Source organism: Trichechus manatus, unplaced genomic scaffold (genome assembly GCF_000243295.1).
Source record: "Trichechus manatus latirostris isolate Lorelei unplaced genomic scaffold, TriManLat1.0 scaffold00048, whole genome shotgun sequence".
Taxonomy (NCBI): domain Eukaryota; kingdom Metazoa; phylum Chordata; class Mammalia; order Sirenia; family Trichechidae; genus Trichechus; species Trichechus manatus.
The window spans coordinates 8164120-8190849 of record NW_004443984.1 but is presented as its reverse complement, the minus strand read 5'-3'; the positions used below and the strand labels follow the sequence as shown (position 1 = coordinate 8190849).

General features: G+C 53.5%; 1 protein-coding gene across 4 annotated transcripts in view; it reads right to left on the bottom strand.

Annotated features, from left to right (window-relative positions):
- Positions 1-24940, bottom strand: part of RAP1GAP (RAP1 GTPase activating protein) — a 53017-nt gene extending 28077 nt beyond the window's left edge. For all 4 annotated transcript variants that reach the window (XM_023732016.1, XM_004377155.2, XM_004377156.3 and 1 more), the window contains exons 1-2: positions 24906-24940; positions 3603-3696 (exon numbers count right to left, since the gene is read on the bottom strand). The gene's annotated coding sequence lies outside the window, so the exon portion shown is untranslated. The remainder of the gene's footprint in view (positions 1-3602; positions 3697-24905) is intronic.
- Positions 24941-26730: the final 1790 nt, after the last annotated feature.

Genomic DNA, 26730 nt, shown 5'->3' with positions numbered 1-26730 from the left:
GGGTTGCGGAGAGCCGGGGGCGGGGACACGGGAGGCCGCGCCCACCAGTGAGGCCCGCCCGCAGCCCCCGGACACTGCGCCTGCGCGCTCTTGCGGCTCGCTGTACCCTGCGGCGCACGGGACACCCTGGGACCCTCAGGCTCTACCCAGCGCGCCCCCCACCCCGCCTTCTCTGTTCTCCCAGACTCAGGGTACGCCCCCTCAGGGCCTCAAGGGCGGGGTTCTCGAGATGGGCGTGAAGCTGGCCAGAAAGAGGAGGGAGTTTCCTTAGAGACACACGGCTTTTCCGGAGCATCTATTTAATGCTGGGCCCTTTGCATGTCTCATCTCAGGTAACCCTCTTACCACAACCCAGGAGGTACCAGTATCATCCCCTTCTTACAGATGTGAAAACCGATTCCAACAGGTGAAATATCTTGCCCACACAGCTAGGAAAGGGCTGAACCGGCAATCCAGGGAGAGGTCTGGAGCTGACAGTGACTGGCCGGTTTCCTCCCTGCCCCTGCTGCCAAGGCCCTATGATGTGGAGGAAAGGGTTCAATCTGAGGTCAGGACATGTGGGTTCTAGCTCTGGCCTTGCTACAACTTGCTGATTGGCCTTGAGTCCCTGTCCCCCTCTCTGAACCTCAGTTTCCCCACCTGTAAAACGTAAAACCTCTTCAGACCCTTCCAGCTGACCTTGAAATGTGTCCCTGGCCTGGAAAAGCCACTGTACAGCATGGGCAGGGTGAGGCCTTGCCATCCCCTCCCCCAGACAGATGTTGGGAACACAGCAAGTGCGTCCTGAGCTGTGGTCAAGTCAACACCAGCTGTTTTGGACCCTGCAAGGGCAGGGTCATCAACTGAGTGTCAAACCTCTCGCAGCTTCCTGAAAGAACTACCAGCAGCTGTCCACCACCCTCCGTCCCCAGGGCCAAGGGCTCCTGGAGGGAAGGCACTGTGCCTCCCCTTCTCCCCAGATCTGGCCCTGGGTCAGGTTTGGGTCCAGGGAGCCAGTGGGAACTCCAGAGATGTGTGTTCCAGACATGGTGTAGCTTTTAATAATTAACAGCAGCAAATATTGATTTACGCAGCCACTTCCAGGCCTGAGCACTTCCAGGCACCTATCAAAATGCAGCCAGAGAAACATCCATTCCCACACTGCCCCTGGGGGAGGGGAGACCTACACGCATCAGTGGAGATGTCTGTGTGCAAGGCGGAGTGGAGGGTGTGCACACGTACGTGTATGTGTATGTGACTTGAGCCTGTGGATGTGACTGTGTGTGCATGAACATATTGTGTCTCGGTGCATATGGGAATGCCTGGGTATGTGTATTTGTGTGTTTTTAATTATGAGTCTGTAGATACTTGGGTGTGCACACGTGCAAATCTCTGATGTATGTACAGACGTGTCTGTGTTCTATGTCAGTGACTGTGTCCATGTGCATAGGTATGGGTAGTCTGTGTGAGTACATGTGCAGATTTCTGAATTTTTGAGTGGAGAAACCCCAGGACGGGGAGGGGGAAGGTTCTGAATAGCTCAGTTTCTGTGTACCCATGTGGCTTCCCAGCAGGAAGAGACTGTCCCTTCTGGGTGTTCTGTCCAGCCCTGGGAACTTAATGATACTGATAACAGTTCAGCTTCCTAATTTCTACTTTCTCACGTACTTTCCCAATCACCACATGACTGCAAGCTGGCAAGGTGGATGGAGAAGGAATGATCATCCCCATTTTACAGATAAGGAAATTGAGGCCCAGAGAGGGGCAGGGCTCATGGGCACAGGGAGTTGGTAGCTGGGTCACGTGCCCTTCAGACTGGTTCCGTATATATTATAAATGTACACAGCGTTGGGGGTGGGGGTGGGAGAGGTAGGCGGAGAATGTGTCACAGGCTTGGGTTACCCCAGCCCCACCACTGGCTTACTGGGGAGCCACACAAGTCAGTCTCTCTGGGCCCGTTTCCTCTCCTTTCAAAGGAAGATAACCCGCAGACTATGTCTTGATTCTGGGGTTGGGGTGCGCCATCGGGATGGAGCTGCTTGGAGCCCACCGTCTGGGCTGTGCTGGCACAAATGGAGGTTTCTAGCCAGACTGGGAGGAGGCCAGGAAGCCCAAGGTGAGGCAGCTCAGTGCTGCTCCAAGAAGGCCAGCCCCAGGCTGTGTGAGCAGGCAGGACCCAGGGCAGCAGGCTGCTCTGACCCTCATTTTCCTAAAGACTGAGGCCCAGGGAGGGGAAGCAATGGCCCAAGGGCACACAGCCCTTGGCCAGAACCCAGGCCCACTCCCAGGATGCTTAGGGGGAGAGGGACTGGGAGCCTCACGTATGAACCCAGCTGCTCAGAGTGAGAGGCTGCCACTGATTCTTTCCTTCCTGACAAGCCCCAGGATCCACGTGGCCCAGTCTTGGACTGTTGCCCAGGCACGGAGAGCAGGAGAGGGTCTCAGGAACCCCCTGCTGCTGCCCTCAGGACCCCCACCTGAGTCCCCCTTGGAGGTAGTGATTCTCTACATGACTACCATTCCTTGGCCATCTGCCTTCCCAGCCTAAGAGAGGTGCCTGGCCCTTGTTCCAAGCCAGAGCTGTGGGGGAAGAGCCCGGCAAATCTTGCCTCTACTATTTCCTGGTGGTGGGACCTTGGGAGAAACACTTCACCTCTCTGAGCATTTAGATCCTCATCTCTAGAATGCCTGCCAACTAAGGTTTGATGAAAGGACTAACAGACATGCTTTATAAACTGTAAGGTATACTGCAAAAGTGAGGGCTTATATTACCTTCTTCATTAGAAAGGCTGTAAGACCTCTCTGGCCAGACAGCCTGCGTACCAGCCTTAGCCCCACCACATCCTAGCTGAGTGACTTTGGGCAAATAACCTCTCTGAGCCTCAATTTTCTCATTTGAAAAATGGAACTAATAACAGTAGCTATTGTATAGTACTTATGGTTTGAGGATGAAATGAGATAATCCATGTAAAGCATTAAGTACCCCACCTAGCACATAAGAAATCTCAATAAATGCTAGTGGTTATGACTGGTATTTGACACTCTGCATAAGTTGTTTAGTTATTTATCTTTTAACTGGACTATGGCTTCTTGAGGGCAGGGACTGTGTCAGACTGGTTTTGGCTCCTCAGTACCCCGCACAAAGTTCAGCACAAGGCAGGTGCTGGGCCAACATTTGATTTTGATGATAGGGACAACAATAGCCTCATTTATAGGGCTCTTACCCTGTGCCAGGTGCTTTTTCGGCACTTTTTCATTTAATCCTCACAATAGCCCTGTGAAGTGGGTATAATGACTGACAGATGAGGAAACGAATGGTGATGTTGATAATGAAGACAATAAAGAATAGCTGGTTAGCCACTTGATTCCCAGAGTGGTTTTGCTTAGGCCTAAGACCTCCCCAAAATAGTTCTATAGACCCTAGTTCAACCTCTGAGACTGTACCAGGCTCACCCAGGGGTCAGGAGAGGTATCCCCCTGGGGAGATAAATCCCAAGGAGCATCTACCTGAACATTCCACCTCTGCCCAGTAGTTATTATGAGGCATCTCCCAGCCCTGAGCAGGGGTGGAGGTGGGAGTGGGGGGTATCCCAGATCAAGGGCCGTGGGGAAGTGGCACTTACCTTAGGGTAGAGTGAAGCAGTGTGGGAGGGAGCTAAGTCCACTTGTGGCAGGTCTAGTGCCTGAGGGAAGCGCTGGTTCTGCCCATCACTCCTCCTGGAAGAGAAAAGGAGTCTGAGGTCAGGGAGAGCCCCAAGTCAGTAGATTTGGGAATGTGGGGAAAAAAGTCACTCTCAGAGTTGAGGGAAGTGAGGGATGACAGAACTCATGGAGGAGAGGCTCCTGAGTTCCCTAGGAGGGAGAGGAGGGGCCTCCCGAACAGGGCTGCCAAACAAGGCTCTGTCTCCCCGGAAATCAGAGATATGGATGGGGTCTCTCCCCAGTCTCTCCGTTAGGCCTCCCTAAAGCACACCTCCGGGGCAGTAGTGGTTCAGTGGTAGACTTCTTGCTTTCCATTTGGGAGACCCAGGTTTGATTCTCAGCCAATACATCTCATGTGCAGCCACCACCTGACTGTCAGTGGAGGCTTGTATGTTGCTATAATGCTGAACAGGTTTCGGCAGAGCTTCCAGACTAAGACAGAGAAGAAAGGCCTGGCGATCTACTTCTGAAAATCAGCCAGTGAAATCCCTATGGATCACAACGGTCCTTGTGCATGGGGTCCCCATGAGTCAGGGGTCGACTTGATAGCAGTTAACAACAACAAAAGCATACTCCTACAAATAAAAAAAATAAAAGCACACTCCAGCCAAGAGGACGTCTGCAGCCCATTCTCAAGAGGGGTACACTGAGGCAGGGGGCAGTGAGAACTGCTGTGGAGGGCTGAGCCATGACCTCTGGACTGAGCTGGGTGCCCCAGCCTCCATGGCTCCCTACCTGAGCCTTCAGGGAGATGGCAGTCTTGGGGCAATGAGGTCACTTGGGCTGCTGCTCGTTAGTAACATAATTGACACTCACTGGGCCTACTATGTGCCAGGCCCTCCGCCAAGCCGGTCTTTCCAGGCCTGAGGGCACAGACTCCTCACCATGTTGGTATTCCCACTTTCCAGATGCACGTAGAGGTCACACAGCTGGTCAGAGGCAGAGCCAGCTTCTGAGCAAGACCTGTCTGACTCCAAGCCTGGCCTCTACCCACACCCATGCCCCTGAGGAAAGGAAGCAGGTCTGGTGAGGGTGAAGTCAGCTCCCGCTGCCCTAGAAGACTGCCTAGGAGGCCACCCCTGGGTCAGGGAAAGGAAGTGCCTAGTGGTTCCTGATAGGCAGGGAGCCTGGGGCTGGGGGAACAGGCCCTGCTTCCGCCGCTGCCTAGGGCCAACCTGACGCAGCTGTACCCTAATGTGGCTGCACCCCCACCCCGGTCCCATTGAAAGAGGCTGGTCCTCAGAGGGTGAGTCACTCAGGACTGCCAGATGATCCTCAGCAGCCCATGGGCAGGCTTGAGTCAGGTCGAGCTGGGACTGCCACACCCCAAGAAGGGGTAGGGCTAGAGGGATCCTAGCCCAGGAAGGAGACCTTGAGGAAGCTCTGAACCCCCTCCTGACTCCCCTCAGCCCAGCTATGCCAGTAGGAGAAATGGCCCAGAGAAACCAACCCACAGTCCTGCTGTAGGCACAGATGTGTCCCCACCTCCCAGGGCACTGGCATCTTAAAAGGTGGGCGAGGGGTGGTTTGCACTGGGTGGTGCTAGACCTAGAAGGATGGATATGGTGGTCATGACATCAGTGTGTGGGAGGTATTCCCAAGACACTTAACAGCTGTATGACCTTGAATCAGTGACACAGCCCTTCTCAGCCTCAGTTTCCCAAATAATCCATCACACAGTCTGGTAGCTAGTCAGTATTCACTCAATGAATACCTTGGTTCATTCATTCATTCATGGTAAACTTTGGCTTCCTTAGTAGAGTCTCATTAAATTTTCGTTGAATGAGTGAATGAATGAAGGTTGGCAGTAGGGAGTCATTGAAGGTTTGTGAGTAAGAGAATGGCCTAAATAGGTTCCAGCAGATTGCAAGGTGTACTGACATGGGCAGAGAGAAGGAGACGGGACTAGAAGAAGCCCAAAGGAATGGTCCAGGCAAATTCCAATGAGGTTCCCATGGGGCCTCTTTGTTGAGACCTACTATGAGCTGTGGCAAGCGTATTATATACACGCAGTGGTCAAGAGCTCAGCTGCTAAGCAAAAGTCAGCAGTTCGAATCTACCAGCCACTCCTTGGAAACCCTCTGGGGCAGTTCTACTCTGTCCTACAGGGTTGCTATAAGTTGGAAACCACTCCATGGCAACAGGTTTGGGTTTTTTTTTTTGGTCACTACAGTGCTGGGAAAATCCAGTTGCTGTCAAGTCAATTCCAACTCATGGTGACCCCATGTGTGTCAGAGTAGAACTGTGGTCCATAGGGTTTCCAATGGCTGGTTTTTCAGAAATAGATGCCCAGACCTGTCTTCAGAGGCACTTCCGGGTGGACTCAAACCTCTAATCTTTCAGTTAGCAGGTAAGCATGTTAACCATTTGCACCACCCGGGGACTCCAAGGTTGGTATTATTTATCCCCATTTTTACAGATAGAGAAAATGAGGCTCAGAGAGGTGAAACCACTGCCCCAAGCAAGTGGGTGGCAGAGCTGGAATTTAAAGCCCATGACCTTGACCGAGCAGGGACAGGGTCAGTGGGATGGAGAGCAGTAAATCCTGGGGCTGAAGCCTAGGGGACACTGGTTCCACTTGCCGGTGGGAACTGCTGTTTTGGTGTGGCCCTGGCTGCTGAGTGAGGCTGTTGGATGTGACTAAGCCACTTGGGTAGTGCCCTCCAGTCTGCCCTCCTCATGTCCCCAGGCTCAGACAATAGCCACTGCAGACCAGCCAGGCAGTAGCTCTCTAACAAGCTCCCTTCCCAGAACCTCTCAGCCTCAGTTTCCCCATGTTCAGGTGTCCATCTCATTCAGGCAAGAGCCCTACCAGGATAGAGGGCAGAGGAGCGTTCCTCTGGGACCCTGTCAGAGGGCCCTCAGCTCTCCAGTTCCTGGTTGGCCAGAGCCCCACCCCTCACAGGTAATGCCCAGCGCCTCCCCTTAGGCAACTCCACCTAAAAAGCCACTAATGCGGCCCTAAAGGGCAGGGGAAGAGAGTTACAAACTGGAGGCCCCAGGCCCTGGCTGCCCTGTCCATCCCCGGCCCTGAAGGGCTATGAGGACGGTATAACAAAAGGTACGGCTCACCTTGTGCCTTGTGTGATCTTAGTTTATCCTTACAGCTCCTCGATGAGATAGGTGTTCATAAACTGTGCCCATTTTACAGATGAGGAAACTGAGCTCAGAAAGGTGCAGTAGCTTGCCCAAGGTTATATAATGAGGCAGAGAAGGTATCTGAATCCAGATTTCTCAACTCCAAAGCCCAAGATCTTAACTTCAGAACACGGATGGCCAACCCTGTGGACTCAACCCAACAGATCCTTCCCAACCCCCAACATGTCGGGGAAGTAATAATTATATTAACAAAGCAATAGCAACCAACGCTGATATACAGCTTACTATGTGCAGGCTCTGCTCAAACTACTCTACTTATATTAAGTCATTTAGTCCTCAGTTTTCAGATGAAGGAACTAAAACACAGCGAGATTGAGTGACTTGTCCAAGGTCACACCAGCAGTAAGTGGAAGACTGAGGATTTGAACCCCCAACCATCTGGCTCTAGATGCTGTGCCCCTCACACTATACTACACTGCCTCTTGGTGAATGGTAGGTGCTCAATACTTTGAAGAAATGAATGATCTCAGCCTCTCACCTCCCTCTCCACCTCTCCATCCTCCTCTGACCCCACCTCCTTCTCTTCCATCTCATTCATCCTCACCTCTCACCCACTTCCTCCCCATCTTTCTAGCCCACCTCTCCTCTCCCTTTCTGCCTCTGGCCTCTGCAGACCTCCCTCAACTAGGTCATTTTCCTTCCTCATCATGCAAGTTCTCTGTCCCTCCCCTCTCTCCTGTCCCACTCTAGCTCCTCCTGGTTTCCAAGATTTCATTCACATGGGGTCCCCCAAGTCTCTGCCCCCTCCCCACTTCTCTGAAAACCTTCCTAACACTCTCACCTGGCTCAGCTTAAGATGCTTTGCATTCTCTCTGCACAAAGCAGATGAGAGGCGCTGAAGCGTGCTGGGACATGGGGAACCCTCTCCTCTTTTCCCTTCCCCTGTCATGAGCATAGTCATATCTGCACACCACTTTACAGTTTACACAGGCATTGTCTCCTTCAACCACAGCAGCTTTGTGAGGTTGGACTATTATCAACCTTGTTTTCCAGATGAGAAAACTGAGGCTCGCAGAGATTAGGTGACAAGCCCAAGGTCAACACCAGGGGAAGGGCAGTGCCGAGGCTTGAACTCCAGCCCAGGGTTCTTTCCACTACATACATCACGGCTGCCCTCAACACAGGCTCTTCTGTCAGCTAGCCTCCCACCCCCAGTGGCCTCCTCATCAAAGCCCCTGGCCCCTGCAGCCACTGCCAAGGGTCTTCCCTTGGTCTAGCTCCAACCCTGCCCCATCTGGTCTAGATGCCCAGCCACTGCCTCCTCTCACACATGATAAGGTGGCAGCCAGAGAGGAGGTGACTTGCCCAAGGTCACACAGGAAGCCGGAGCCAACCTGGAGTTCGGGCCAGGCACATTCCTGGGTCACCTTCACCCCATACGGGTGCGTGGCTACAAGCCAGCTTGCCCCAGCCCCCTCCCTCTCAGAGTACCCACCTCTCCCAAAGAAAGAGTGAGGCAGAGGTATAGAGGAAGGGCCCAGTGCCCCAGCTCCTGGAGCTGAGTGGGATGGGCCGGAAGCGCTGCTGACAGCTGCCGGCTTTCTTGGCAACTGTCACTGTTCCTCCTCCCCTCCCCTATCTCCTTACTGAGGTAACAATAATAATCGCACAGTCGTGAGTGAAGCTCTTTGTACTTTTCAAAGGCCCTCTTAATCTGCTCACTCCTGGGATTCTCACCGGAACTGGCGTGGGAGATAAGGTAGTTGTTAGGATCCCCAATTCCCAGAAGGGCAAACTGAGGCTCAGAGAGGTTACCCAGCAAGGTGGGCATAGATCAGTGACTAGAACTCAAGCCCTCCACCAGTCCAGGGCTCTATATGCCACATGGGGTGGGGGGCATTTCGGGGGGGCTCCATACTCTACAGAAAGCATGCATTGTGGGGGACATAGGGGAAACAAAGGACAGTCACCAGATGCCTCCCTGGGTTGCCTCCCACCTGTTAACCAGCTGGAGGGTCCTGTCTTCTCTCATCTGCAAAATGAGAGACAATGTACCCAGCTCATAGGATTGCTGTGAGCCATAGAAAAAGCGCCATGAAAGTGTTTGCTATTATTATTACTATTATTATTGCTGCTGTCCTGGAGAACCCAACCCTTCTCAGTGCACCAGAGAGGTGGCTGGCTGTCCTGTAGGTAGGACTTGGCACTCAAGCCATCAGAGAGAGCTGCTCTAGATGAAGGTCCCCAGGCGGGTCTGGCCCCTGCTGATTCCACAGCCTGGTCTCCATACCTCCTGGCTTCCTGTCCTGCCTCAGCCCGCCTGTCCTGGCCTCACTAGGCTGCAGGCAGTTTCCCACCCCAGCCACATTACTGCCCACTGCTGAGCCTTTGCACAGGCTGTTCCCTCTGCCGAGGGCTCCCCTTTCCTTCTTTTCTGCCTGGTGAACTACTCATGCGTTAAAAGTCAGCTTACACGGATGAAGCCCTGGTGGCCAGGGCAGATGACATATGACCACCAGGACAGGCAGACTGTGACATGGAGAATGTGAGCTGGACAGGTGATGTACCCTGGAGCGACAGCCAGAACAGGAGGAGGAATCACCCTGAGGACCACCCGCCTGACATACAGGAAAGTTGAGAAACCAGATGTGGTTGGTGGCAGGGCAGAGGAGGGGCTCAGCTAGCCAGTGGAAGTAGAGCTGAGAAGGATTTGTGGGGGGCTATCACAGGACAAGGGGTCTGAGGGGTTCAGGCCAGCCCAGCGCTGGTCACCAGAGGTCAGGAGGGGGAGGCCAAGGTCTGGGTCCTCTCAGTCTCCAGGCCTCCATGAGGCCAACTGGTGATTCACATGGGGCTAGTGGGGGAGGGGGCACAGACTTCAAAGTGAGAAGGGGGTTGCAGAGGGCTATTCCTGGGGACCCCCACCCCCTAAGAGAGGGGATGGGGCTGGGGGGCTGCCAGAGCCTGAGTCTCCCAGCCATAGGTATTGGGTCCGAGGGGACATTAATCCCCTGAAACCAGAGCCAAGTAGCCACCCCGGAACTGCCTCCTCCCCTGGGGCCACAGTGGCCCATTGTCTCCAGAGCTCAAACACCCGGCATTGCCCTCCCCCTTGCTTGCCTGTCCCTGCCCCTGCCAAGGTGCCAGGAAGGTGGCCAGGGGCAGCGGGGGGCCCCTCCTCCGTGGTCTCACCAGGGACCCAGGTGGCCAGACATAGACACGGGCCCAATCTCCTTTGACCTCTGCCAGGACTGGAGAGGGAGGGCATGGAGGTGAGGAGCAACTGTTAAGCCAAGCACTGTGATGTCACTTAATCCTTACAACAACAAGCCAAGAGAGGCCGCTGTTATTATCACCCCATTTCAGAGATAAGGAAGCAGAGGCTCAGAGGTGACCAGATGGGCCAGAGGTCTTATAGCTAGCAAGTGGTAGAGCTTGCCGGTCCCCTGGGGGTGGGAGGAGAGGAGGCAGAGTGGGCTGAGCAGGAAGGTGGCACGTAAGGCCCACACCCTCACCCCATGCTAGCTGGGTGCCGAGACACCTGGATCCTGGAGCTGGGCCGGGCGGCAGCCTCCTGAGCAAACAACGAGTTGGCAGCCCCAAGAGAAGGTCATAGGACCAGCCCCCACCCAGGGACGTAGCACCTGGGCACCAGGCCTCCCATCCACCTGCTTACCTGCCTATCGCCTCCCCTGCCCGGGTAGCCCTTGACCTGCTATGGCTTAACCCTGACCCTCCCCTCCCTGTGAATGTAAATGTGGATTCCTACCCTGCATTGGGGGAAGGGAGGTGGGGTGACAGAGAGGACCTAGCCATGGGCCTCTTCCTGCTCAGGTAATAACAACATCTGTTTACCTAACCTGGCACTTTACAAACTGCCTTCACCATAGACCTTCTCAACAGCCTTACAAGGGAGGCCAGGTAAGGCAGGTAACACTATCCCCATTCTACAGGAGGAACAACTGAAGCCTGGACAGGGATAGTGACTGGCCCAAGGTTCCAACCCGAGGCTCAGAATCAGCTGCTCTACACCTTGCCCCAGTGGCACAGGACACTACCCATTGATGGGCCTGGAATATGCTGCCCCCAGCCTGATGACCCAGAGAAGAGGCAGGCCAGAGCCCACAGCCAACAAACTTCCCAGCACCCAATGCCCACACACCACATTACAGCCGCCTACACTGCCCGCCCCCCGATTAGTCTTATTGTCCTTCCCCGGCCTCTGCAGCCCAGGGGGCCCTTCTCTGAACTCCAGGCATTCCTTCGCTTGATTGCTCACTCATTCACCCACTCCCCCGTCTGCCCTTCATTCCTACACTCAGCCATTCATTCAGGACTAATGTGCTGACGCCTGCTCACGCCAGACAACGGCACTGGGGCTTGGCGTCTGAGCCAAGCCTTCCCCCACCTCAAAAGAAAGCCCCGGGATATCCGCCCTATTTTCTGACTGTTCCAGGGGCTCCTCTGGCTTCACTGCCCAGGAGAAGAACTCACCAGCCCTGAGGCCTGGCTTTGTCCATCGCTTCTTCTCGGCACGGCCCCAGCAGGGGTTGGAGCTTCAGTTTGCTGCCTCATGGGGACCCAGACCAGGCTGGTGAGCAGAAATTCCTGCTCTTGTGACTCCCCAGGTGGGCTAGGCCAAGGCAAAGCCCCCTGAAGAGGGACAAGGTCACCATCTCCTTACTAAAGGTGACAGGGATAATCCCCAGCTCTGCCTCTAAATCCCCATGTATCTGTGATTATGTCACCATAACCTCCCCAAGCCTCAGTTTCTCCACTGGAAGCAGACTCAGATGAGATGACTATACAGGAGAGTGGATGGGAGGATGAGAAACTGGGAACAGAGTCCAACAAGGACTGGTGGAAAGAGAAACCCGGGGGGGCTTACCCTGCACCTGGCGGGGCCTGCGGAGGGGGCCTTAGATTCCTCCATGTCATTTCACTTCTCTGAGCCTTGGTTTCCCCATCTGCAAAATGGGATAGTAATACCTCCTTTGCAAGGTTATTGTGTGGAATAAATTAGGTATTACAGGTACAATCTGAGTAGCCCAGAGCTGAGTATACAGTAGGTGTTCTATAAATTACAGGGTCCTGCCTGGAGAGGCAGTATAGTGTCAGAGATAGTGTCTGGAGCCAGACTGCCTGAGTTCAAATCCTGGCTCTGCTACTTAACAGCTGTACGAGCTTGGGTAACTTACTTAACCTCTCTGAGTCTCAGTTTTCACATGTGTAAAATGGGGATAACAGCGGTGACGGCCTCCGAGGGTTGTCATCAGGATGAAATGAGTTCATACGTGTAAAGTGCTTGATAAACATTAACTATGAGCACTTATTGGCCTTCCCTACTTCTCCTCCTTTCTTCCTTCTTTGTGAGAAGGTAGACTAGAGTTCAACACAAGAAACAGGGTAATAACTAGAGCTGCCCAACATGAGGACAGCCAGCTGGGTAAGGTACTAAGCTCCCTGTCAAGCAGAGAAAGGCAGGGTGAGCCTGTCAGGTGTAGTGGAGAAGATTCTGGGGTGAGGGGAGCAGAGGGAGGAGGGGGACTGGACTAGATGACCTCCAAGGCACCTCCCCGTTTGGGATTCTACACCTCCTGATGATTCTAGGATCCCTGTGGCCGCAGGGAGAAGCTGGGGATGAATTCCCGTTACTTTGAGGAAATGGACTTTCACAGATCTGCTGGGGGCCCACAGATTGCTACCACTTCTCTGGAGGGCTTCGTGGGCATTCCTATTAAAGATTAAAGAGTCCCTAGTGGTGCACTGGTTAACACACTTGGCTGCTCATCAAAAGGTTGAAGGTTCAAGTCCACCCAGAGGCATCTCAGAAGAAAGGCCTGGTGATCTACTTCTGAAAAATCAGCCATTGAACGCTATGGAGCACAGTTCTACTCTGACACACATGGGGTTGCAATGAGTCAGAACTGATGGCAACTTTTTTTTTATTATTAAAGATTAAAATATGTGTACTCTTTGGCCTAACAACTCCACTTCTAGGCATTTATTATCTGGAAACACACAAATGCACAAAGATATACGGACAAAGGACATTTACTGGAGCAGGGTTTGCAACAGATGAAACTGAAGCCACGCCAACATCCATTAAAAGAAACCCGTTGCCATCATCAATTCTAACTCATAGCAACCCTATAGGACAGAGCAGAACTGCCCCATAGGTTTTCCAAGGAACGGATGGTGGATTCAAACTGCCGACTTTTTGGTTAGCAAGCCAGCTCTTAACCACTGCGCCACCAGGGCCCCTCCATTAAAAGGAGGCTGGTTAAATCCATCCAGGTGCATACAAATCATGGAATACTATGCAGCGATGACAAAGGGGTCTCTAGTCCTGACGAGGAAAGGGCTTTCAGGCATACTGTTAGGTGAAAAAAGCACGTTGCAAGAGAAAAGTCTCATTTGTAAAAATTAACATATAAAAGTTCACATGGATATCTCAGGGAGCAGAAACTTCTACCTTCTATGGCATATATTTCTACATGATTTGGATTTTTACAATGAGCATTTGTTATTTTTGTCACCAGAAGAAAGCATTAAGGATCTTTAAAACCTGAGCACTTACTGTGAGTCAACGGCAAAGGTTTTGTTTTTTGTTTGTTTTATTCCAAGCAGGGGAAGCTGACACTGAGGGAGGTTAAACACTGTGGCCAAGGTCCCCCAGCCAGGAGGTGACTGAGCTGGGTCATAAACTCAGTCTGGAAGACTGCAAAGCTGGTGCCCTTTCCCCTACGTTAGGCATTAGGCAACCTGCTCTGAGGGTCAGGGAAGAGGGACGGCAGGACAGAAGCGGCTCAGGCAGCTGGACACAGGGCTGTGCCCTGGGACCTCAACCGTTCCGTCCTAGGAGCCAGGCCAGCTGGGGTCAGCCTGTGCGAGGACAGGGCTGTCTGCCTCACTTGCAAATATAAACGCAGGCTCTGCTCCCAGCTCCAGCTCCATGCTCTGCGCTGCCCCAGCCCGGCTGGCTGGCAGGTGCCCAGCCCCACGCCGGCACTACCCCCCAAGACCACAAGGTCACCAGGCAGGTGCGCACGCGCTGGCCCAGGCCCGTCCCTGGTGCTCTAAATAACTTTCTGTGTTGATCAACCTGTTTCTGGAAGAACTTGGCGTTGAAGGTCGCATGTCAGCTTCTCAGCCAGAGCCTGGAAAGGTAATGAGCTCACCTGTGTGTGCCTGCGTCTGGTTGGGTGGCAAGGGTGCGTGAACACAGACCTGGAGGTCAGACAGATCTGAGTTCAAATCTCGGCCGTGCCAAGCACTAGGGTGGGACCTGGGGCAAGTCACTCCACCTCTCAGAGCCTCAGTGTCCTCAGCTGTAAGATGGCGTTGGTAACTCCTCCCTGCAGGTTGCTGGGAGAATGCAATGCTAAGGCATGCACAAGCGCTTCCTACCTAAACTAGAAGCCACCTTCCCTGTGTGTGTGTGTGTGTGTGTGTGTGTGTGTGTGTGTGTGTGCACGTGCGCGCACGCGCGAGTAGTGGTCGTGGGGGTGGGGCGTCTGTGCGTGTGAGTGAGCAAGGTTCAATCCTGGCTGGAAGTGGCCCTGGGCAGACAGCCCCTCATCCAAGCCCCACCCCGCCAAATCAGCAGGGGGTGATGCAGATGCCTGACTGCTTTTGTTGGGAGCCAGGCTCAGGTTTCCGGCAGCTCTGCCTGGGGATGTGAGAGGGTGCGTGTGATTTGTGGGTGAGAATGTGGATGGGAGGCCTGGCAGGAACATGAAAATGTATGTGGGAGAGAAAGTGCTCGTGTCTGGGGTGTGTGTGGGTTTGTGTGCGAGCGTGTTGTATCTGAGCACGTCACTGCCTGCCTAACAGCTCCCAGTGGAGATGCACTTGCCTCCCTGTGGGCCCTGCATGTCTGCCCCACCCCCATTTCTCCAACCTCCTCTCCAGCCAGCCCCTTTCCTTTCAGCTCCTCAAGCCTGTGGTGTTCCTTCCCTCCTCCAGGCCTTTGCACATGCTGTACCCTCTGCCTGGTACACTCCCCAGTCCTCCTCCATCACACCTCACCTGGAATACTCCTATTCCATCTTTCCGGAGCCCCCTTCCCAGGCAGGGTGACAAGCTTTCCCTGTAGCCTGTCCCAGGCCTTCATCGATTTATCAGTTTGATTGGCATGTTTCATGGTGTGCTTATTAAATTACAATCTGTCTCTCCCACTAGAAATGGAGCTTCCTCAGGTTAGGACTAGGTCAGTTGGGGGCCTGGCAGATAGTTAGTGCTCAGTTATGATTTGCAGCAGGAATGAAATGTGTGTATATAACTACATGTTCATAACAAAGCTGTCTGAACAAGGGTTAAGTCCGTGAGTGTGAGAAGCAAAGTATGTATGTGTGTGTAGGGTGTATGTATGCACGTGTAGGGGGTCATGTCAAAGAACTTCTGTGCTCGTGGGCGGGCTGGGCCTGGGAAGCATTCTGGGGCCAGTGCCCAGGCTGGCTGGGGTGAGAGGGAAAGCGAGCATGCATTCTCCTGCTCCCTGCCCACTCCTACTCCCACCCCAAGCCTCTCCTAAAATAGCCAACCAGGCCCAGTGTCTCTCTGCCAGATCCCGGGACACCTCTGGGTGGTGGGGCCAACTAGGAGGGCACCAGGCTGGCCCCCTACCTGTGCCCAGTATGGGCTCCATCCCTGCCTGCTCCAACAGCGCTGAGGCCCACCCTTCTGCCTGCACATCCCATCTCACCCCAGGCCCAACCCAAGCCATGTCCCAAATCCTGGTGTCCCTCATTTGGCATGCCTGTCCACAATGTCCACCCCCCACCTCCTGGGCCTGCCTTGTGGGCAGCAGTTTTTGACATGAGAGAAGGTGGGCTTCCAACTCCCCTGTCTTCTTAGTCACCTCCACCTATGACCAGATGATCTAGAATGTTCCAGGATGAGGGTAGGTGGGGGAGTCCTATTCCTGCCTCAAGGCTTTTACACTTGCTTTGCCCTGTGCCTGGATCCCCCTTCCTATGCTGGCTCCTTCTCATTCAGGTCTCAAAAGGCGCTCCCTGGCACCCTTAGCAAAGGCAGCCTCTTCCCAGCCACCCCCTCACTCACAACCCATTACACATCAGAAATTGCCTTATTTGTCTGTTGGCTTGTTGCACGTCTGTTTCCTGCACTGGAACATAACCAGCATGAGGCCAGAGACTGTGTCCCCTGGGTTCGCTGCTATAGCCTAATTCTTAGACTAGTACCTGGCCCATGATAGGGACTCAGTATTTGCTGAGTGAACGAATGGCTAACGGAAGCCTTGCAAGAATCCTATGAGGTGAATACTGTTGTCCCTGTTTACAGATGTGGAAACTGAAGTTCAGAAAGGTTAAATCTCTAGCCCAAGGTTACACAGCAAACACTTGGACCAGGTAAAATTTAGAGACCATCTGACTCTACTACAACCCCAGCATTTCAAAGCAATCTTCATAGCAATCACAGCAATCTTCCCATTTTACAGGTAGGAAGTGGGCCTCAGAGTGGGGCAGTGATGTTCTCTCGGTCACCTGGGCCCAAAATGTTTCCTCCCTCCTGTGGCACGTGGTCTGAAACAGCTGCACTGTTACACCGGGCCTCCTCCCTGCCTCTCACTCACCTTGAAGGAGGGACCATTAACATCCCCCCTGCACAAGGAAGAGACCAAGGCGCAGCAGGGTGAGTGCTGCCCACGGTCACCAGCCAGGACTCAACGCCAGGCCTGTCTGACTCAGGGCCAACGTCAAGGGCAGTGCCCACAGCCAGGGGTATGTTCATGTGCAGGCAGGTTTCACCTCCCACAGGTGGTGAGCATCAGAGGGCAGGGTCCACACACTGACCAATTGTGCACACTCTGCAGAGCTCAGCACATAACAACAACGACAGCAGTAACAGTAATAGCTGGCATCTACGGGGCACTCACTGTGTCAGGCCCTGGCTGTAGATCTGGGGGTACATGATCTCATTTAATCCCCAGAACAATTCTTTGAGGTAGGTACTTTTATTTCCTCATTTTATAGGTAAGGAAACTGAGACCCAGAGAAGTTAACAACCTGGCCAAGTCACACAGCACCGTCCAGGGCCAGAGCTCGGGCTCCGGGGCTTGCACAGCACTGTCCCAATAGCACAGCACCGGGGCTCAGTAAATGCTTATGGACTGATTCAACATGCAGAGCGAGTTCCTAGAACTGGGAGGGTGAGTGGGCAATCAAGGGCCCTGGCAGGTCTCTGCTTCATGGTGGCTTGGGGGTTTGGAGCCCTCCCAGGACACCACCAGAAGTTCTGACGGGGTTTGCAGGGACACAACCCTCTCCTGCCTTCATCTGCCAGGCCCACCTATCTTGTGCCCAGCACGTGCCGCCACACGCTTTTCTCCTCCACACTGCTGACCTACCACCCCCTCTTCCTGGAACATTCTCTTGGCACTGCCCCCACTCCAACCCACACCCACAGACACGCGTCCACCTGGCCCACTTCAACTTGGTCTTTGGGTTTCAGTTTCTGAATCACCTCCTCCAGGAAGCCTCCCCTGATTCCCAGGTGTGGGGGAGGAGTCCTACTATGAGCTCTCAGTGCCCCCACAACCATGTCTCCCCGATCAGCACTTATCACCTCCATTAGAAGAACCACCTCGTTCCTTATTCCCCCTCCAGAATGTGAACCCCTAGAGAAAAATGGCCTCATCTGCCATCTTCATCACCATGTCCCCAGTGCCCAGCAGGATTGGCCCTCAGAGGGCACCCCCACTAAATATTTATTGATTTAATTTGCTAAATGAATGAATGAATGACTGCCTTGTGGAAGACCTTGAGCTCAGGGGGGCCTTTATGGGGTTTGGATATATTAGAAAAGTTCTCTCCTTAACCACCTCTCCTCAACCAAACCAGCACAGTGCCTAAATTTCCACCACTAGAGTTTCTCTTAGGACCGGGCAGTGTTTCGTTCTGTGGTGCATAGGGTCGCTATGAGTTGGAACCGACTTGACGGCACCTGACAACAACAACAGAGTTTCTCTTTGGTCTCATGAGACTTTTCTCTTAAAATGCAAACGCTCAGGGAGAGGGGAGAACAGCCACTGAGTACGCACTGGATCTCATTTCATTCTAAGACCCCTTGGGGTAAGCAATGCTATTTCCATCATATGGACACTGAGGCTCAGAGAGGCAAAATAGCTAGGGCAAGACCACACAGCAAGTAGGTGAAAATTAGAGTTGGTATCTGAACTCAGGGGCCTGACTGCTGAACCCAAGCCTTTCAAGCCTTTCTATACACCACCCCAGAAAAAAGGGCCTGAGCCCAAGCACTGCCAGGATGTAGGGGCTAGCATAGCCATCCAGACCAGGGACTCAGAATCACACTCCATCAGAACAGCAAGAGCCCTCAGGGACCATCAGTGCCTCCTCACTGTGCCAAAGGTGGGGGTAGGAGAAATTGCCCAGAGATGGAGACTCCCTTGCCCAAGAGCACACAGCAAAATAGTGGCAGTCCCAGGACCAAAACCTATCTGGAAGGGATTTTCTCATGTCTCCTTAAGCTAGAGGGTCCTTTTCTGGAGGAGGTGTCTCTGTGGCCTGGGGCCCCTTCCAGAAACCCTAAGGGGGTGGCCTTTTCCAGAAGGGGATCACCTGGCCCCAGGAAGGTAGGGAGGGACAACTGAAGGGGTAGGGCTTCAAGGCCTGTACTAGAGCTGAATGGAGGATGGGAGGCAGGGAGGGCTGGGATAAGGGAATCTTGAGCCCCGAAAGAGCAGACCTGGAGAGACATAATCTCCGTCCTTATTTCTGGAAGGCCATTGTGGGAGTGGGAGGCGCCAGAGGGTGCACCTAGGCTCAGGCAGCTGGTTCTAAGCAAGGAGAGCTTTTTCTACCCATCTGAGCTGCCCAGCAATGAAATGGGCTACTTCAAGGGTAGTGAGCCTCCTGTCACTGGGAGTGTGCAAGGTAAGGTTGGTCAACCAGCTGCCAAGAGGTCATGGCAGACTCTACCTGGGGATGGTGGGCTTCAAGAGGTCTATGAAGTCACTGAAAATAAAGGTGCATTTTTTCTCAGTCCACCCCCAAAGGCTTTTTCCAACTCTCAAAGGAATCGTGAACTAAAGGTTAGGGTTCCTTGCTGAGTGGGAGGCCAACGGAGGTACCGCAAAGGTGTCTTCCACCTTCAAAGACTGCAGGGGCCCAAATTCTCTGATTCTAAGATTCTACAAAGCCAGGAATCTCAGACTTAATGGTTCTGTGTGTCAATCCCTGACATTGTATCCAAACTCCTACCCTGCCTGCAAGACCCCTCTCCAGACCACCTCCAACCTTGCTCTTTCTCATCCCTCTAGCCACAGTGGCCCCCTTGCTGTTCCTGGGACACACTAAGCTCTTTACTGCCTCAGGACCTTTGCACCTGCTGTTCCCTCTGCCTGGAATGCACCCCTCCTCCCCCAGCTCTTCCCATGGCCGACTCCTCTCATTCTTCACATTTTAGTTCATATGCCGTCTCCTCAGAAAGGCCTTCCCTAACTACCTTTCCTCCTTCATTCTCCAGCCATACAGCACAGGGTCATGGGCAAACTGGAGTTCAGCTGCTGAGGTTCAAATCTCAGCTTTGCCAAGAGACTTGAACAGGTTACTTAACCTCTGTGCCTCAGTTTCCTCAGCCCTAAACACAGCGTTGTTGTGAGGATTAAATTCGTCAGTGTATGGAAAGGGCTGTGGAACACAGCCCAGCACACAGTGAGCTCTAAGTAAGGACCAGCATTTTTTAGCATGTAACCTTGCTTTAAAATTCTAGCAGCCATCATAGTTTATTTTCTTGTCTATCTCCTTATAGTCTGTCTCCCCATTCCCCATTTTACAGATGAGGAAACTGAGGCTCAGAGGGGTGAAGTACTGGCCAAACCAAGCTCTCTGAGAATAGGGACTGGACCTGTCTCATCTTCCACTGAACCTGCAGCAGCTAAAACTGTGCCCGGCATACACAGGTACTCAGTAGTTACTTATGGCTTAATCAATGAATGATGAATAAATGACCACGACTCTATCACTCTGAGGTCCTGTGTCGCCAGGAGCCTGGCATCTAAGATTCTATTTCAGCCCACCCCTGCCCATCTTGTCCCAAGTGACCCCCAGCTCAACTGAGGTCCCTGTCTCTCCCAGAAGTGGCTGCTGACACAGGCCTGATAATGAGTTGGGGGCCAGCATCCATGCCTCTGTCCCCAGTGGGACTCCCTCGCCCTGGCTGGCACAGGGGGATGAGGCAGGAGCTGCCTTGGCATTTTCCGTAGGGGATCTCGGCCCAGAAGTATGGTGGCAGGTGTAGGCTCAGGAAGCAGCTGCTACCGCCCTGCCAGCTGCCCGCCGGGGGCCTGCCCACCAGATGCATAATAGATGAGGAGGCCCAGCAGGCTGTACCCGCTTGGCATTTCAGAGCCACTAATGAGGCCAGCCTAGTGTTTCCTGCAGAAGCACATGGGCCCCCAGGGTCTCCAGCTCAGTGATTGCAGAGAGGAGCCGCCTGAGGACAGGGGCTGCCTGCCCAGGCCCACCACTTGGCACAAGCAGCATCTAGAATAGCAGGGGCTAAAGACATGGGCAAAGGCATCAGGCCGACCTCACTGCCAGTCCTGGCTCACCACTCACTGACTACGTGCCCTTCCCCTCCCTGAGCCTCAGTTTCCTTATCTGTAAGATGGGGATGGATGGTAACAGTCTCCACCTTGTAAGCCTGGTGTGAGGATGGAATGAGATAATCCAGGATCTGGGATGGAGAAAGCGCTCTGTAGCTGGGAGTAACTGGCAGCCTTATTGCCAAGAGGAGATGTCTCAACGACCAGACATGCTCTCCCAGCAGCACACATGGGGCTGGGCAGTGACCCCCACTTGGGGGGCTATTCAGGTTCATCTCACTCTCCCTCTTCACCCTCACCCCATAACCCAGACTTCCCTCATTTCAGTGGCGTCCCCATCTCTAACCAAGGCCCCTTCCATGGCAAGAAAAACAGTTGGATTCAAATCCAGCCCTTGCCAGTGGTATGACATTCGGCTTGGAGCCTTCACCTCTCTCAGCCTTGGTTTTGGCCTCTGTAAAATGGGGGCACTAGGGTCAACTTAGAATCCCTGGGTGGTACAAACGGTTAATGCACTTGGCTGCTACCAAAAGGTTGGAGGTTTGAGTCCACCCAGAAGTACCTCAGAAGAAAGGCCTGGCTAGCTACTTCTGAAAAATCAGCCATTGAAAACAGAGCAGTTCTACTCTGAGGGGTTGCCATGAGTCAGAATCAACTTGACAGCAACTGGTTTTTTCAGGGTCGAGTGTTGTCATGATTTGATGAGACCACATTGTAAAATGCCCAGCCCAACTGGCACTCAACACTTACTGGGTCCTGCCTCCTCCCGGGTTCCCAGCTTTAAGGTCAAAGTTAACTCTCTTCTTCCCCTGGGTATTTTCAGATGCCCCCCTAAGTCCAGCCAGCCATTTCCCTACCCTTCCACCTCCTCCTCCCCCACTACAGTCCACCTTAAATGTCCAGCCCTTACCCCAGGACTCTGGGTCCCTTAGGGCTGCAGAACCAGAGTTATCCACTGTCCCACAGGCCCCAAACCCTCCTGCTGGGCCTCACGTCCTCTTACATTTGCATGCTTGCTCTGATCCCCTCCACTGCAACCTGTTGATGGGGACAGGATAGGAGAATCCAGCCATGATCATGTCTGGCCTCTACCAGGCCTCACTGCTCCCCTGATCCAAGCCTTAATCTTTTAATCCTTTAAAAAAAGAATAAGGGGGAAAATCTTGCCTCCTCCAGGAAGCCTTCTCAGCCTACTTCCACTCATTCCACTCTCTGAACATATCCAATTCAATTCTACAAATATTCATTAAGCATCTACTAGATATGGGTAGCTATGCAAGACCATATGGGAGACAGAGAGATGAGAAGAGTAAGCCCTCACTTTTTTACAACTTTACTGACTATTAAAAGGAGCCCTGGTGGTGCAGTGATTAAAGTGCTCGGCTGCTAACCAAAAGGTCAGCAGTTAGAACCCACTAGCTGCTCTGTGGGAGAAAGATGTGGCAGTCTGCTTCTGTAAAGATTTATAGCCTTGGAAACCCTATGGGACTCTATTAAATAGATATTTTGATCTCCATTTTACAGATGAGAAAACTGACGTTCATGGGTCTTGTGTTGGGAAATAAATCCAGCACTAAAGTAATTCAAGCAACCCCTGCTTTCAAGGAGGTCAGTACCTGCCTCCTGCTACAGTGTTATGTGGACACGTCCAACTCACTGAAATATACAATATGACAAGTATCTATGGAGATCAACCGGGTCTCAGAGAGGGCAGTGATATGCCCAAGGTCAGATTCAAATCCACGCTTGTCAGACTCAAAGTCCATGCTCTTTGCATTAGCCCAGGAATGAGTGCCAATGTGTGCTCTGCAGGCACAATAAGCAGATGAGGCTCTCCAAGGAGAGAGGGATGGGACATGGGGACTGGGAACGGAAACACTCAACAAGTGCTGATCCAGGTCAGCTGGAGGTGTGGGGAGGGCTTGTGGGGGTGGGAGGTGAGGGCACATCAAGGCAAGGGGACAGTGTGAGCAAAAGCATAGAGGGGCAGCTGAAGGCAGCCATATTCCTGTTGAACGGAAGTACAGAGCTCAGGGGAGGCTGGACAGGGAGGTGAGGACAGGCCTTGAATGCCAGGAAATCACAATTAATAGTAAAAATGACCACCACTTACAAAGCACTAAGTATATGCCAAGGAGCCCTGGTGGCACAGTAGTGAAGTGCTCAGCTTCTAACCGAAAGGTCGATGGTTTGAACCCATCTGCAGGTCCACGGGAGAAAAGACTTGGCGATCTGCTCCTGTAAAGATTACAGCCTAGGAAACCGTATGGAGAAGTTCTACTCTGTCCTATAAGGTCACTATGAGTTCACATTGACTAGTCAGCACACAACAACAACTATATGCCACCCTCAGGCTGGCGCTGAACAAACTGGCTACCCACAGTTGGGAAGGGAGGGCCCAGGGGTTAGCACCTTGGACAGGAGCTCCAGCTAGGAGGATGTATGGCGAGGCCTTGTGGCTAATCGGCATGTCCTGGGGATTCCAGACCCCTAATTTATAGATGGAAACCCTGGTGGCATAGTGGTTAAGAACTACGGCTGCTAACCAAAACGTCAGCAGGTCAAATCCACCAGCTGCTCCTTGGAAACTCTATGGGGCAGTTCTACTCTGTCCTATAGGGTCGCTATGAGTCGGAATCGACTCGACAGCAGCAGGTTTGGCTTTGGTTTAACTTATAGATATGTCAACTAAGGCTCAGAGAGGGAAAGGAATTTGCCCAAAGTCACACAACTGGTCAGTTACTATCAATCCTGGGCCTTCGTCTCTGACTCTTGGTACAGGGCTCCCAAGAGTGGGCCTTCGGATCACCCCTCTGCCTACAAGTCTTCCCTCAAGTGAATCCTAGCTCAGACTCTCCCTGTGGATGAGGCTCTGGGCTCTGCACAGTCTGGAAGACCACAGTCCAAATCCCAGCTAAGCCACTGACTAGCTGTGTGACCTTGGGCAAGTCACTTCACCTCTCTGTGCCTCATTGTTCTTGTGTATAACTAGACATAATAGTCCCTAACTTAGGGATGTGGTAAAGGTTATGTGAGATGATGCATGTCAAGCATCTAAACCAGTGCCTACTATACCTGGTGCATAGTAGGTGCTTGGCTAGTGGTAGTTATTTTTGATATTATTATTGTAGTCCTTGAAAGAAGGACTATGGCTTCCTTGCCTGTCTCTACCTCCCCTTACCTTACGCCACTCTGGGCATAGCACACTGATCTGCACATAGTATAGGCTCAGAAGGAATGCCTACAGATTGACTGGACACAGGCCAGGAGATAAGGCCCAGAGAGGGAGAGTAACTGGCCCCAGGCTACAAAGCGAGCATCGAAGGAAAATTAAAAGGCAGGCCCTGGAGCTCAGCCTGTCCCCCAACCCCCCGCCGCCATGCCTCCCACCCTAGGTGCAGCTTCCCAGGAGGGCTCTGGTGGCAGGTAGGGCAATGGTGCCAGAAAGGATGGTCCATCAGCCGGAGGCCCTTGCAGGGCCTGGGGACCCCAGGAAACCCTCAGCAGGGTCAGGAAGCAGGAGCCAGAGATGTTGGGGGCTCGCCTGCTGGAGATGAAGCAGCAGCAGGAGCAGCCAGCTGGGGCCCGTGTGACGCTGGTGCCAGGGAAGCCAGGAGGTGCCCGCCTGCAGGGGCATCGCGGGTGCCGCAAATCCCGAGGTGAGACTATACCTCCGCCTACCACCTCTCAGTGTTGGGGAAGCTGCAGATGCGTTCCCTCTTCCCCTCCTCCTCCAAAGCAGAGGGCAGCCTCAGATACAGGGAACGGGAGGAGGTGCTGGTGAGGGGCTTCTGAGGGCCGGGTATAGGTGGGACTACCGGGGTACGGGTCTATGGAAAGGCACCCCCTGCCCAGGCAGGAGCCACAGGAGATGTGAAGGAATGGAGAAGAGAAAAAGGAAGGAAACACATGTGGTGAGAGCCTACAATATGCCAGGTCCTGGGTTTTGTTGTGTTGTGTTGTGTTTTACAACTTTCAAACCAGTGACCAGCTGCTGTCAAGTTGATTTTGACTCATGCTGACCCCATATGTGTCAGAGTAGAACTGTGCTCCATAGGGTTTTCAATGGCTGTTTTTTGAAAGGTCACCAGGCATTTCTTCCAAGGCACCTCTGGATGGACTCAAACTACCAACCTTTCAGTTAACAGCCAAGCGCTTAACAGTTTGCACCACCCAGGGACTCCTTTACAACTTTATACTCGACCAACTAGGTATTTTAACTCCCATTTTACAGATGAGAAAACTGAGGCTCAGAGAGGTTAGCTGAATTACTGAAGGTCACACGGGAAGTGGCAGAGCTGAGATTTGAAACTGATTTGCCTAACTCCAAGGCTGAACTCTAGAAAGAACTGTGGGAAAATATGTTTGGGGACAGAAGTGGTAAGAGGATCTTGCCCACCCCATGGCCTGGAGAGGGTGGTCAGAGAGTTGATGGGGTGTGGCCTGGCACTGTAGAGGATGAAAATGCATTGGGCGTGTTCCCAAGGGGTCAGTCAAGCCAACCTAGCCCCTCCTGAGAGGCCCCAGTACTCACCACACACTCCGGCGAGGGGCAAAGGACTTGTCCACCCTGAAACACAGCAAGAGGAGCAGCAGGTGAGGGCCAACCCCTTCTCACACCCTCAAAGTCCCCCTTTGCTCAGTACATCAGGCCAACCCCCACCCTGCCCCTGTTCTCCCAGAGGGACCTGGAGCAGGTCCTGTTTCTAAGGATGCCTGACGCACTGTCACCATCTCCTTACTCTACTGGGGGTCCTCACCCCAGCTGGGGAGCCCCAAGAGCAGGCAGAATTACTGGGGGGAAAGACAGGAAATTAGGGATATGGGAAAGTGCGGGGCTTAAGGAGTAAGGAAAAGAGGCAGGATTAGGGGCGTGGGGGTAAAGGAGCAGGGGCCAAGGACGGGGCTGTGGGGTGTTGGTAGGGGTGGGAATCCAGCATGGGGGTGCGGGTCTTGGGACAGGTGGGTGAGACAGCGACTGCAGCAGTGCGGGATAAGAGCAGGGATGCAGGGGTGCAGCTGAAACCAGTTTAGAGTGTTTCCAGACAAGAGTGAGGGCTGTGCTGGGTGTTTACAGTGTAAGCAAGAGGAAGCCTCCCAACCCCCAGCCCCAGCAGCCTGCCTCCATCCTATCCACCCAGGAGACAAATGTAGCAGATCTGAGAGGGGTTGGCTCTCCTACCTCCACACCCAACACACACGCGCATACCCTGTTCCCCAAAGCAGAGCCTGAGGAAGATCTCAAGCCCCCAGAATTCGGGGGGCACCCCTAGACTTTGTCTCCCCCAAATCCCAGATCCAGCTTCAGGCAGAGTGTATGGACAGTGCCCCCTCCCAGATTCTCGGCCCCATTGCCCTTTGAGGGCACCTTGGGGTGGGAGAGGCTGGGGAGGGCTGGAGTGGCCTCACCTTCCTGCCCAGCTAGGGGCTGAGGGGCTCCAGCAGTTGTCGGGACAACAAACAACTCTTGCCTCCTGTCCAGAGGCCAGGGGGAAGGAGGAAGGTGACAAAAACCAGACTCCACCAGCAAGGGGTGTCTTCTGGGGAGGAAGGGCTGGGGGCCCCGGGGCCACCTAATGTGGAAGGTTGACTCTGCAGACAAGGGATGTGAAGCCAGAGAGGCTAGGACTTGCCCAAGGTCACAAAACAAAACCCAGCCCCACCGCCCGGGCTGCCCCTCAGAGTCAGCTGACCAGAAAACTCTGGGCCCAGCTCAGGCTCTCCTTGTCACCTGACAACTGGCAAGGCCCCCAGAAAGGGGGGCAGCCCTCTCACCTCCCACCCCAGCCCTCGGCCAGAGTCCCCTCAGAGGAGAAGGCCTCTTGGACACAAGCCTCATAGCTCAACAAGCACCTATTATATGCCAGCTGTTTCACATGCATGAGCCCCAACTGCCTCCACACCCCAAAGGTGGGTCCTATGAGTCCCTCTGACCAGGGGAGCCTGTGCCCCCGGAGGCAGGAGCCTGGCGAAGGGCACACAGCTGCTGTATAAAGGGGGCTCTGGAACCTACCCCAGCTTTTTTCCACTTTGCCAAATCTTGGCCTAGGAAAGGAATCCCCCCAACCCTCCTCTGCACCCGTCTGAGGCAGGCACTTGGAACCAGGAGGAACAGCGACCCCAAAATGGACCAGCCACAACCAGGGTGACCAGCAGCCCTAGGACAAAGGGGCAGCACAGGGCCTCCCTTGACCTCTCCAAGCACCACAAGCCTATACATGCAGCCAGGCATGGATGCGCATGTGCACGCACAGGCACACGCATACACACACACACACACACACACACACACACACACAGCCTCACCTGTCGGTCCACACACCAATCACCTACATCAGTACTATCACAGTCCCACTTAG